We start from the raw sequence: 12,199 nt of genomic DNA on the forward strand, positions 1-12,199 counted from the left end.
TGGATATAATGTATGAGATGAATCATACAATTTGTGACCATTAGCATCTGGCTTCTTTCACACGGCATAAAGCATTTGAGGTTCAAACAAATTGTAGCATTTGGCAGGGCACAGTGGCTCACACCTATAATCCTAGTGAGGCAGGAGAATTGCTTGATCTCAGGAGTTCCAGACCAGCCTGAGCGAGAGCAAGACCGTGCCTCTACTAAAAAGTAGAAAAATTAGTTGGCCATAGTGGTGCGTGCCTGTAGTCCCAGCTATTTGGGAGGTCGAGGCAAGAGGATTGCTTGAGCCCAGAAGTTTGAAGTTGCAGTGAGCTATGACAACACCATGGCACTCTAGCACAGGCAACAAAGAGAAATTCTATCTCCAAAACAAACAAAAGCACAAACTATAGCATTCTTCAACACTCCATTAGAGCATTCATTTTTCATGGCCACATACTCTTCTGTGTTTATATCACCATTTGCTTATCGGTTCACCCACTGATGGACATTTAGGTTGTTTTCATCTGCTGACTATTATGTGTAATGTTTCTCTAAACATTTGCCCTGTGTGGACGTGTTTCCCTCTCTCTTGGGTGTACATCTAGGAGTGGAATTGCTGGGTCATGTAATAATTCTTGGTTTCAATTTTGAGGAATCCAGAGGATTTAAATGCACATAATTTCCCCTATTTTTACACAGTTGCTGGTATACAATGGACATGGTGCTGTTCTTTGCTTTATTCACTTGACAATGGGTTTTGGAGGACTTTTCAGTGGTCCGCTAGTAAATGTTTAACAACCAGCTCTTGTAGGATCACAAGTGCCCTGATTTGTAGCATTTAAAGATTTCCATGTGTAACTCCCACTGCAGCTGATTTCAAGCTGTGGAAGGTGGCTGACTGCAAAGTTAAGAAGAGACATTAAGAATCTGCCCCAGTGACCCAGTCCCAGCTGGTTCTACAACTAGATCATTCCATATCAGAGCGTGAAGAGCAGTCTCTCACGCATGCTATATTAGGAAGTGCTGTAATTTTTTAACCAGTCCCCAATGGTAGACACTTAGGTTGTTTATAATCTTTTACTTCATAAACCAGGGTTTAATGCATAACTTTACGTACATGTCATTTCACTCATGTGTAAATACAAAAATAGAGATGGTTCCATGACTTCATAAGAATCACCATGGGAGGAAATGTTAATAGGCAATTTATTACTTCATTGGACCCTGTGGTTGTTAGGAAGAATTCTTGTGCAAAAAAATCTATTTTTGCCCTTCTTTCCTTTCAATAAAATGGATGCTAATTAACTAGCCACTTGCCAGCATCAAAGAATTGTCATAAAACTTTGCAATGAAATTGAAAAGCATGTTTTTCTTTTAAAAATAGGAATTTTTGTAAATACAAAGTGTTGTGACTTGCATTTCGTAAGCTATAGAACTTTCACATGTAAATTGGTGGGGGAAAAAAAATCCAATCCTAGGATGTCATGATCCTGCTTAAGTCTCATAAAGATGAGTGAGATTCACAGCAGAGGGACTGAATCAGCTGATTCAGAAATAGGATAGTTGAAGAACTTTAGTCCAGATTTTACTTAAAAATTGTCACCAAGAAAGCTTAAGACAATGTTTTTCAACTGTGCTTGTACAAATGCTCCTCAACTTATGTGAGAGGGTTATACCCCAATAAACCCACGGTAAACTAAAAATATTGTGAGTCAAAATGCATCCGTTTATATCCTGATAAACCCACAGTAAAGTCAAAAAATCATAAGTTGAACCATTATAACTCAGATGGTCCTCAATTTATCATGGAATCACATCCCAATAAACCCACTGTATAGTCAGAAAGTTCTGAAGTGAACTGTTGTAAGTCAGGGACCATCTGTACTTCAGAATCATCTGGGAAGCCTTTAAAATCTTGATGCCGAGACAGCCCAGACTAATCAAACTGGACTCTCCAGAGGTGGGGACCCAGGCATCGGGATGGTTTAAAGCTCCCCTGCTGATTCCACTGTTCAAAATTCAGAACAGAATCTAAGGAAAGAATAAATGTAAGGATGTGGGGAAATGCATTTGTCAGAGTTGGTTGGAGAAACAGAACCAGTGAGATGGGGGAGGGGTGGGGGCAGGTGTGTGGAAGGAAATTGATGTCTTCCTGCCTGAAGATGCAGGAAGAGCCAGTGCTTAGTTCAAATCCAGAAGCCATCAGCCTGGGAACCCAGAGAAGAGCCCATGTTGCACTTTAAGTCTCTCTTGCTTGGGGAGGCCAGTCTTTTGTTCTCTTCAGGGCTTCAGCTGATAGAATGTGCGCCCCCATCTATGCCCGTTTCCCTGTCTCCTTAATTTTATTCCTTCCTTATAGTCTCTTTTTTAAACCTGCTTTACCCGACATCCTCTGATTTCAAAGTCATTCTCATCTAAAACACCCTCACAGAAACATCCAGAATAACGTTTAACTCCACATCTGAGCACGATAGCCCAGCAAATTGACATAAAATTAACCATCACTACTGAACAGCTGTTTGGCAATACTCAAAACCTGCATCCTCAGGGTGTGAACACAGGAGTCCAGGGCTTATTTGAAGTGGTATTTCTCTTGTTGGTTAACAGTTTCCCTCTCAAACGCCTCAGCTGCTCTTCCAAGAGGAGTCATTAACTTGTCATTTGCAAGCCCTGTTTCTGAAGCCCACCAATTTTGTTAAAATTAAGAATTATGAGAAGATAAAATGTTTGTTCATGTTTATAATTTCTAAACTGGATGTTTTTATTAGAAGATTATCAATTATTTTGCTAGCAAGAGTGAGTGTTGCCAGTTGTGCAAGGAGACACATTAGAGTAGGTATGAAAAGGCTGCTCTTAAGTCATGAATTTATTCCTCCAAGAAAACCTGATTTCCTCTGTTTTTATAAGAAACTTAGTGTCCAAAACAAGAGCTCAAGATTGGTGGCGAGAGATCTGTTGACCTCAATAGGAAGGAATCCATGGCTTGTTGGGAAAAAAATCCTAGACGCTCCCGTCTCTCCTTTGTTTATTTTACTTTATTTTATTTTATTTTGATTAATGTAGGTATGTATATTTTACATACATACTCTGTTGCTTCATTGCCCTAGGTGCCATGGTGTCATCATAGGTCACAGCAACCTCAAACTCCAGGGCTCAAGTGATCCTTCAGCCTCAGACTTCCAAGTACCTGGGACTACAGGTGCACACGACAACTCCTGGCTAAGTTTTCTATTTTTAGTAGAGATGGGGTCCTGCTCTTGCTCAGGCTGCTCTCAAACTCCAGACCCGGCGCAATCCTCCAGCCTTGACCTCACAGAATGCCCTTATTTTCTTTATTACAGGGCTTTTGAGACTTTCCATGTCACCGGCAATAGGATTTGCTTACTTCCATGAAAGACTGGAAGTTTAGTTTAGAACCCAATTGTTCTAAGCAGCTGACTGTCAGATTTCCTGGATTTCCTGAGGGGTTTAATCTCAGGTAACAGATGAGAGCTTTACAGAAGCAGCAATCTCAGCTCTGCACCTCTAGCTGGCCTAGCAAGCCCACACTTGTTCAAGCTCCAAATTCAGAGTGCAAACTTGGAATATTCAGCCGGGTGAGAAGACCCAGGCCATCAGGACAAAGCAGGGGTCTGAGGACTCACACTGAGCTTCCCACCATGTGTGGGGCTCTGATGCTGAGGTCTTGGGTTCTGCCTGGAGCCACTTTTAACCTGTGGAAACAGCTGCCTGGTAAAGTAGGAACCTCTTCGAAGCTGTAGGAATCTGAGTCATTGATTCAGAGTAGGCGGATGCACGTTGAGTTTGTTGGGACCCTGGGTGGGTTTTTGTGGTCATAAAAATAACTTCATTTTGCCAGCTACCAATCAGTTAGCATCCATGCAGGCCCAGGCGTGAAAGAGCTAACATTAGAGATAACTTCTTAACTGCAGGCAAGCCAGGTCAAAGCCCTAAAATGGGAATATCATTAAAGGCCTTAACTTCAAATATGTTGGTGATTAGTGTTTCACCATATGCATTTGGGGGGCACAACTCAGGTCACAACAGACCTCCCATCTGCAGTATAACCCAGGTCCTGTGAGCAAAACCAGGTCAAGAAAGCTCTCTGGTCTTCAGAATGTAAAGGCAAGATGGGTGTGGTGAGGACAGTTTAACAATAATCCATCCTTGGCTTTTGATCCCATATCACCTGCAGTGACTGAATGTAAGCACCCTCTGTTTGGACAGATTTGTGCCACTTTTCTGTTTTATTGTTTGCTCTATTTTTCCCATTAATGGTGGCATGGGGCAAACAGAATTGGACGGCCATGGAGCTACTTTGGGTCTCAATCCTGTAAATAAGAGATAACACCTTGGGGCTTCTTTCTGGCCCTAAATTAGTCCTTGAAGTGTCTTGTAATTGACTGCACACCACTCTGCTCAGTCTGTCCCCACCCAAGCCAGGGCTGCCTCCACATGTAGCCGGTCATGTACTCAATGCTCCTTTTCACCTCCAAACCCGGCTTAAAGCAATTCTCATGATTGCTTTCTATTTCTATCCATTCTAAAAGATAAACCATAAGAAAAATGGAGCAGAGCTTATGAAGAAAAACATAGAATCACTTAAAATAGTGGTTCTCAACCTGTGGGTCGCAATCCCTTTTGGGGTCGAATGACCCTTTCACAGGGGTTGCCTAAGACCATCGTGCATATCAGATATTTACATTACAATTCATAACAGTAGCAAAATTACAGTTACAAAGTAGCAACAAAACTAGTTTTATAGTTGAGGGTCACCCCAACATGAGGAACTGTATTAAAGGGTCGCGCCATTAGGAAGATTGAGAACCACTGACTTAGAAATATGTTTTCTTTTCTTTGCTTTCTTCTTTCTTTCCTGTTATAAAATAAGGGAGAAAAATTATCCACAAGAACAAGATCATCATCACTTCTCGGCCTTTTGGCTAAGATCAAGTGTGCAAAGAACAAGATCATTACAATAATTTTTCATTTCTTTTTTTCCTAAGCAACAGGATAGTTTATTGACAGAGAGAAAGACTGATAGGTATGATAAGCAAAAGAGGGTAAACAGAAGAGGGAGAACAGACCCTCCAGCTGCAGAGGGGTGGATCTAAGGGGGACGCCCCCAGTTTTTTATTTCTTTTTTTTTTTTTGGGGGGGGGATTGTTGGGGATTCATTGAGGGTACAATAAGCCAGTTACTCTGATTGCAATTGTTAGGTAAAGTCCCTCTTGCAATCATGTCTTGCCCCCATAAAGTGTGACACACACTAAGGCCCCACCCTCCTCCCTCCATCCCTCTTTCTGCTTCCCCCCCCCATAACCTTAATTGTCATTAATTGTCCTCATATCAAGATTGAGTACATAGGATTCATGCTTCTCCATTTTTGTGATGCTTTACTAAGAATAATGTCTTCCACTTCCATCCAGGTTAATACGAAGGATGTAAAGTCTCCATTTTTTTTAATGGCTGAATAGTATTCCATGGTATACATATACCATAGCTTGTTAATCCATTCCTGGGTTGGTGGGCATTTAGGCTGTTTCCACATTTTAGCAATGGTAAATTGAGCTGCAATAAACAGTCTAGTACAAGTGTCCTTATGATAAAAGGATTTTTTTCCTTCTGGGTAGATGCCCAGTAATGGGATTGCAGGATCAAATGGGAGGTCTAGGTTGAGTGTTTTGAGGTTTCTCCATACTTCCTTCCAGAAAGGTTGTACTAGTTTGCAGTCCCACCAGCAGTGTAAAAGTGTTCCCTTCTCTCCACATCCACGCCAGCATCTGCAGTTTTGAGATTTTGTGATGTGGGCCATTCTCACTGGGGTTAGATGATATCTCAGGGTTGTTTTGATTTGCATTTCTCTAATATATAGAGATGATGAACATTTTTTCATGTGTTTGTTAGCCATTCGTCTGTCGTCTTTAGAGAAAGTTCTATTCATGTCTCTTGCCCATTGATATACGGGATTGTTGGCTTTTTTCATGTGGATTAATTTGAGTTCTCTATAGATCCTGGTTATCAAGCTTTTGTCTGATTGAAAATATGCAAATATCCTTTCCCATTGTGTAGGTTGTCTCTTTGCTTTGGTTATTGTCTCCTTAGCTGTACAGAAGCTTTTCAGTTTAATGAAGTCCCATTTGTTTATTTTTGTTGTTGTTGCAATTGCCATGGCAGTCTTCTTCATGAAGTCTTCCCCCAGGCCAATATCTTCCAGTGTTTTTCCTATGCTTTCTTGGAGGATTTTTATTGTTTCATGCCTTAAATTTAAGTCCTTTATCCATCTTGAATCAATTTTTGTGAGTGGGGAAAGGTGTGGGTCCAGTTTCAGTCTTTTACATGTAGACATCCAGTTCTCCCAACACCATTTATTGAATAGGGAGTCTTTCCCCCAAGGTAAGTTCTTGTTTGGTTTATCAAAGATTAGGTGGTTGTAAGATGTTAGTTTCATTTCTTGGTGTTCAATTCGATTCCGAGTGTCTATGTCTCTGTTTTTGTGCCAGTACCATGCTGTCTTGACCACTATGGCTTTGTAGTACAGACTAAAATCTGGTATGCTGATGCCCCCAGCTTTATTTTTGTTACTAAGAACTGCCTTAGCTATACGGGGTTTTTTCCGGTTCCATACAAAACGCAGAATCATTTTTTCCAAATCTTGAAAGTACGATGTAGGTACTTTGATAGGAATGGCATTGAATAGGTAGATTGCTTTGGGAAGTATAGACATTTTAACAATGTTGATTCTTCCCATCCATGAGCATGGTATGTTCTTCCATTTATTAATATCCTCTGCTATTTCCTTTCTGAGGAGTTCATAGTTTTCTTTATAGAGGTCCTTCACCTCCTTCGTTAGGTATATTCCTAGGTATTTCATTTTCTTTGAAACTATGGTGAAGGGAGTTGTGTCCTTAATTAGCTTCTCATCTTGACTGTTATTGGTGTATACAAAGGCTACTGACTTGTGGACATTGATTTTATATCCTGAAACATTACTGTATTTTTTGATGACTTCTAGGAGTCTTGTGGTTGAGTCTTTGGGGTTCTCTAAGTATAAGATCATGTCATCAGCAAAGAGGGAGAGTTTGACCATCTCTGCTCCCATTTGGATTCCCTTTATTTCCTTGTCTTGCCTAATTGTATTGGCTAGAACTTCCAGCACTATGTTGAATAGTAAAGGTGACAGAGGACAACCTTGTCTGGTTCCAGTTCTAAGAGGAAAAGCTTTCAGTTTTACTCCATTCAGTAAAATATTGGCTGTGGGTTTGTCATAGATAGCTTCAATCAGTTTTAGAAATGTGCCACCTATGCCTATACTCTTCAGTGTTCTAATTAGAAAAGGATGCTGGATTTTATCAAATGCTTTTTCTGCATCTATTGAGAGGATCATGTGATCTTTATTTTTGCCTCTGTTAATATGGTGGATAACGTTTATGGACTTGCGTATGTTAAACCAGCCTTGCATCCCTGGGATGAAGCCTACTTGATCATGATGAATGACTTTTTTGATGATAAGCTGTAATCTATTGGCTAGGATTTTGTTGAGAATTTTCGCGTCTATGTTCATGAGTGAGATTGGTCTGAAATTCTCCTTTTTGTTTGGGTCTTTTCCTGGTTTTGGTATCAGGGTGATGTTTGCTTCATAGAATGTGTTGGGGAAGATTCCTTCTTCCTCAGTTTTTTGGAATAATTTCTGCAGTACAGGAATAAGCTCTTCCTTGAAGGTTTGATAGAATTCTGGAGTGAAGCCATCTGGACCAGGGCATTTTTTAGTTGGAAGCTTTTTTATTGTTTCTTTGATCTCAGTGCTTGAAATTGGTCTGTTCAGGAGGTCTATATCTTCCTGGCTAAGTCTAGGGAGAGGGTGTGATTCCAAATATTGATCCATTTCCTTCACATTGTCAAATTTCTGGGCATAGAGTTTCTGGTAGTATTCAGAGATGATCTCTTGTATCTCTGTGGGATCAGTTGTTATTTCCCCTTTATCGTTTCTGATTGAGGTTATTAGAGATTTTACTTTTCTATTTCTAGTTAGTCTGGCCAATGGTTTATCTATTTTATTTATTTTTTCAAAAAACCAACTCCTTGTTTCATTAATTTTCTGAATGATTCTTTTGTTTTCAATTTCATTGATCTCTGATTTGATTTTGGATGTTTCTTTTCTTCTACTGAGTTTAGGCTTAGATTGTTCTTCTTTTTCCAATTCCATAAGATCTCTTGTGAGATTGTTGATGTGCTCTCTTTCTGTTTTTCGAATGTAGGCATCTAAAGCAATGAATTTTCCTCTCAAAACTGCTTTTGCAGTATCCCACAGGTTTTGGTAGCTTGTGTCTTCATTGTTGTTATACTCAAGGAAGTTAATGATTTCCTGTTTTATTTCTTCCTTCACCCATCTGTTATTCAACCGAAGATTGTTTAATTTCCATGCCTTTGGGTGGGGTCGAGCATTTTTGTTAGAGTTGAGTTCCACCTTTAGTGCCTTATGGTATGAAAAGATACAAGGTAAAATTTCAATTCTTTTGATTCTGTTGATATTTGTTTTGTGTCCCAGGATATGATCAATTTTGGAGAATGTTCCATGGGGTGATGAGAAGAATGTATATTCTTTATTTTTGGGGTGGAGTGTTCTATATGCATCTATCAAGCATAGTTGTTCTAGGGTCTCATTTAAATCTCTTACATCTTTGTTTAATTTCTGTTTAGAGGATCTGTCCAGCTCTGTAAGAGGTGTGTTAAAGTCCCCTGTTATGATGGTATTATCAGATATCATATTGCTCAGACTGAGTAAGGTCTGCTTCAAGAATCTGGGAGCATTTAAATTGGGTGCATAAATATTTAGAATTGAAATGTCTTCTTGTTGTAGTTTTCCCTTGACCAATATAAAGTGACCATCTTTGTCTTTTTTGACTTTAGTTGCTTTAAATCCACATGTATCTGAAAATAAGATTGCAACTCCTCTTTTCTTCTGAATTCCATTTGCCTGAAAAATTGTCTTCCAACCCTTGACTCAGAGCTTTAATTTGTCTTTTGAAGCCAGGTGTGTTTCTTGCAGACAGCAAATGGATGGCTTGCGTTTTTTAATCCAGTCAGCCAATCTATGTCTCTTCAGTGGGGAATTCAAGCCATTAACATTTATTGAGATAATTGATAAGTGTGGTAGTATTCTATTCATCTTATTTTGTGAGAGTCCATTGCTTAGTTTTATCTTTTGCATCAGTGTGGAGGTTAGGTTCTGTCCTTTGATTTCTGAGTTCTTACTTTGCTGCTGATCCATTGTGGTGGTCAGTGTGCAGAACAGGTTGAAGTATTTCCTGTAGAGCTGGTCTTGTTGTGGCGAATTTCCTCAATGTTTGTATATCCGTAAATGATTTGATTTCTCCGTCAATTTTGAAGCTTAGCTTAGCAGGGTACAGAATTCTGGGCTGGAAATTGTTCTGTTTAAGTAGATTAAAGGTAGATGACCATTGTCTTCTTGCTTAGAAAGTTTCATTAGAGAAGTCTGCGGTCACTCTGATGGATTTGCCCCTGTAGGTCAACTGGCGCTTACTCCTGGCAGCTTGCAGAATCTTTTCTTTTGTCTCGACTTTGGACAGGTTCATCACAATGTGTCTTGGAGAAGCTCGGTTAGAGTTGAGGCGACCCGGGGTCCGATATCCCTCTGAAAGTAGTGTGTCAGAATCTTTGGTGATGTTTGGGAAATTTTCTTTTATAATATTCTCTAGTATGGCTTCCATTCCTCTGGGGCATTCTTCTTCCCCTTCTGGAATTCCTATAACTCGTATGTTGGAACGCTTCATAAAGTCCCATAATTCTGACAGGGAACGTTCTGCTTTCTCTCTCTTCTTTTCTGCCTCTTTTACTGTCTGAGTTATCTCAAGAACTTTGTCTTCTACCTCTGAAATTCTTTCTTCTGCATGGTCTAACCTGTTGCTGATACTTTCCATTGCATCTTTAAGTTCCCTAATTGACTGTTTCAGTTCCTTCAGGTCTGCTATATCCTTTTTATATTCTTCATATTGTTCATCTCTTATTTGATTCTGTTTTTGGATTTCCTTTTGGTTATTTTCCACTTTATTAGCAATTTCCTTCATTGTTTCCATCATTTCTTTCATTGTTTTCAACATGTGTATTCTAAATTCCCTTTCTGTCATTCCTAACATTTCTATACTGGTGGAATCATCTGCAGTAGCTACCTCATGGTCCCTTGGTGGGGTTGTTCTAGACTGGTTCTTCATGTTGCCTGGAGTTTTCTGCTGATTCTTCCTCATGAGTGATTTCTTTTATCTGTTTTCTTGCCCTAATTTTCCTTTCACTTCCTCTTGCTCTTTAAGTTCTTGTGCCTGTGGACTAAGGGTTACAGGACCAGAAGGGTGAGAAGGTTGAAGAGCAAAAAAAGGGGATGAAAGAAAGGAGGACCGAGTGATAAGAAAAAAAGAAAGATAGAGAAAGGAGAGGGGGTGGGTATAAGGAATATTGACAAAAAGAAGAGAGGCACAGAAAGAGGGAGACAGGGCAATATAGGTGTACAGTAGGGTACTTTGACACAACCTTAAAAAATCCCACCTTCTGGGGGTGCCCAGTTTGCGTGTTCCCTTGAGGTCAGCAGCTCTTTGCTAACCTGATCAGACACAGTACCCCACCTCCACCAAGTAGAGAGGAAAGACAAAAATGCTATAAATCAAACCAAAAGAAGCAAACAGAAAACTTTACAGGGATAAAATTGGGTGAAAAACCAAATGATATCGGTAGAAACACTAGCAAAAATGAAGTTGAAGTTATTAAAAAAGGCAGCAATGGGAAATTATGATTAAACTAGGAAAATTGAGAAAGAAAAAGGGATCTGTGTGGAAAAGATTGAAATTAAAAAAACAAAAGAACATCAGCAACGTCAAAATAAACAAAAAAAAAAAACAACCAAACAAAAAAAAAAAAAAAGAAAAAAATACACAACCAAAAAAAACAAAGCAGTTTGTATATGTTATTGAATATTGTCTGGGCAACACGTGGTCTTCTGGGGTATGAGATGTTAGTCACAGTTCTGATACGACTGGAGGCTGCTGATTTCTCAAACCCCAGCAGGTAGACACCCTAAATCTCTCTTCAGCCTACTTAAAAGGCACTTTGAACTTGTAAACTTGCTGAGCAGAAGCTTTCCCAGCTTTCTCGCTGGAATCACTGCTGAAGTGGCTATCCACTTACCCAGCGTGCCAAAACTGGTCTCACTCTGCCCCTGAGGGTTAGGGCTGCAAGGTGGCTCAGACCCCACCCTTAGGCTACTTGGTTGCTGGGTTACCAGCTCCCACCAGTTTCTAGCTCTGTGACCCTGAGGGCGGAGCTTGCCAGGGCAGATCACTGACAATGGATCCGTGTGACCCACCGCCAAACACTATTAGCTCCGTCTGGCTCAGCGGCTCAGACTGGGGCCCTAGACAACGGCCAAAGTTCTCCGCACTCCCGTTCAGGCCTTCCCCAAGGCAGTTCAACTCAGTGCCAAGTCCAAGGACATCAAAACAGTTCACAGGTAAGGCCTTTCTGGTTTGCAGTCTCGCTGCTACTGAACTTACAGTTGTGGGCGGGTTTAGACGGATTGAACACACGCGACCACTTGCCGGTTTTCCACTGTTTTAGTCCTCCTCTTGGGGTCCAGACGTGTCTCGCTGACTTCCTGTATCCTCATAGGAGTGATGATAGGCAGTTCCCACCAGCCAGAGATGCCTGGAGTCCTATCTCCCCAGACTCACGGTGCCCACATGCAAGGAAGCTGTTACTCGGCTGCCATCTTGCTCCGCCCCAGTTTTTTATTTCTTTTTGATGTTTTCCATATGTCCATTCCTGGGTGTTGCTTCTGCCACAGAGTACATGCTGTTGTATATTCTGCTTTTTATACTTAACCTTAGAGAATTTAAGATGTTGTTGAAGTCTGCAGTTTTAAAACCTACCTGCAAATTATTTGTCACTCTTCTATGGAGAGGTTGTAACCATGTCCCCCACCTTTGAACTTGGAACGGCTCAGTGATAACTTCATAACCAAAAGAATGAAGCAGAAGTGGTGCCGTTTAACTTTCAAAGCTGGGTCGGAAAAGGCCATGCAGCTTCTGGCTGGTTGTTTTGGGATATTAGCTTCAGGAGAAAACAGCCCTAAGTAAGAAGGCCAAGTATCCTGAGACTGTTGTGCTGGAGAGCTCACTTGTAGATGCTGTGATGACAGCCCAGCT

Source organism: Nycticebus coucang, chromosome 23, assembly GCF_027406575.1.
Source record: "Nycticebus coucang isolate mNycCou1 chromosome 23, mNycCou1.pri, whole genome shotgun sequence".
NCBI lineage: Eukaryota > Metazoa > Chordata > Mammalia > Primates > Lorisidae > Nycticebus > Nycticebus coucang.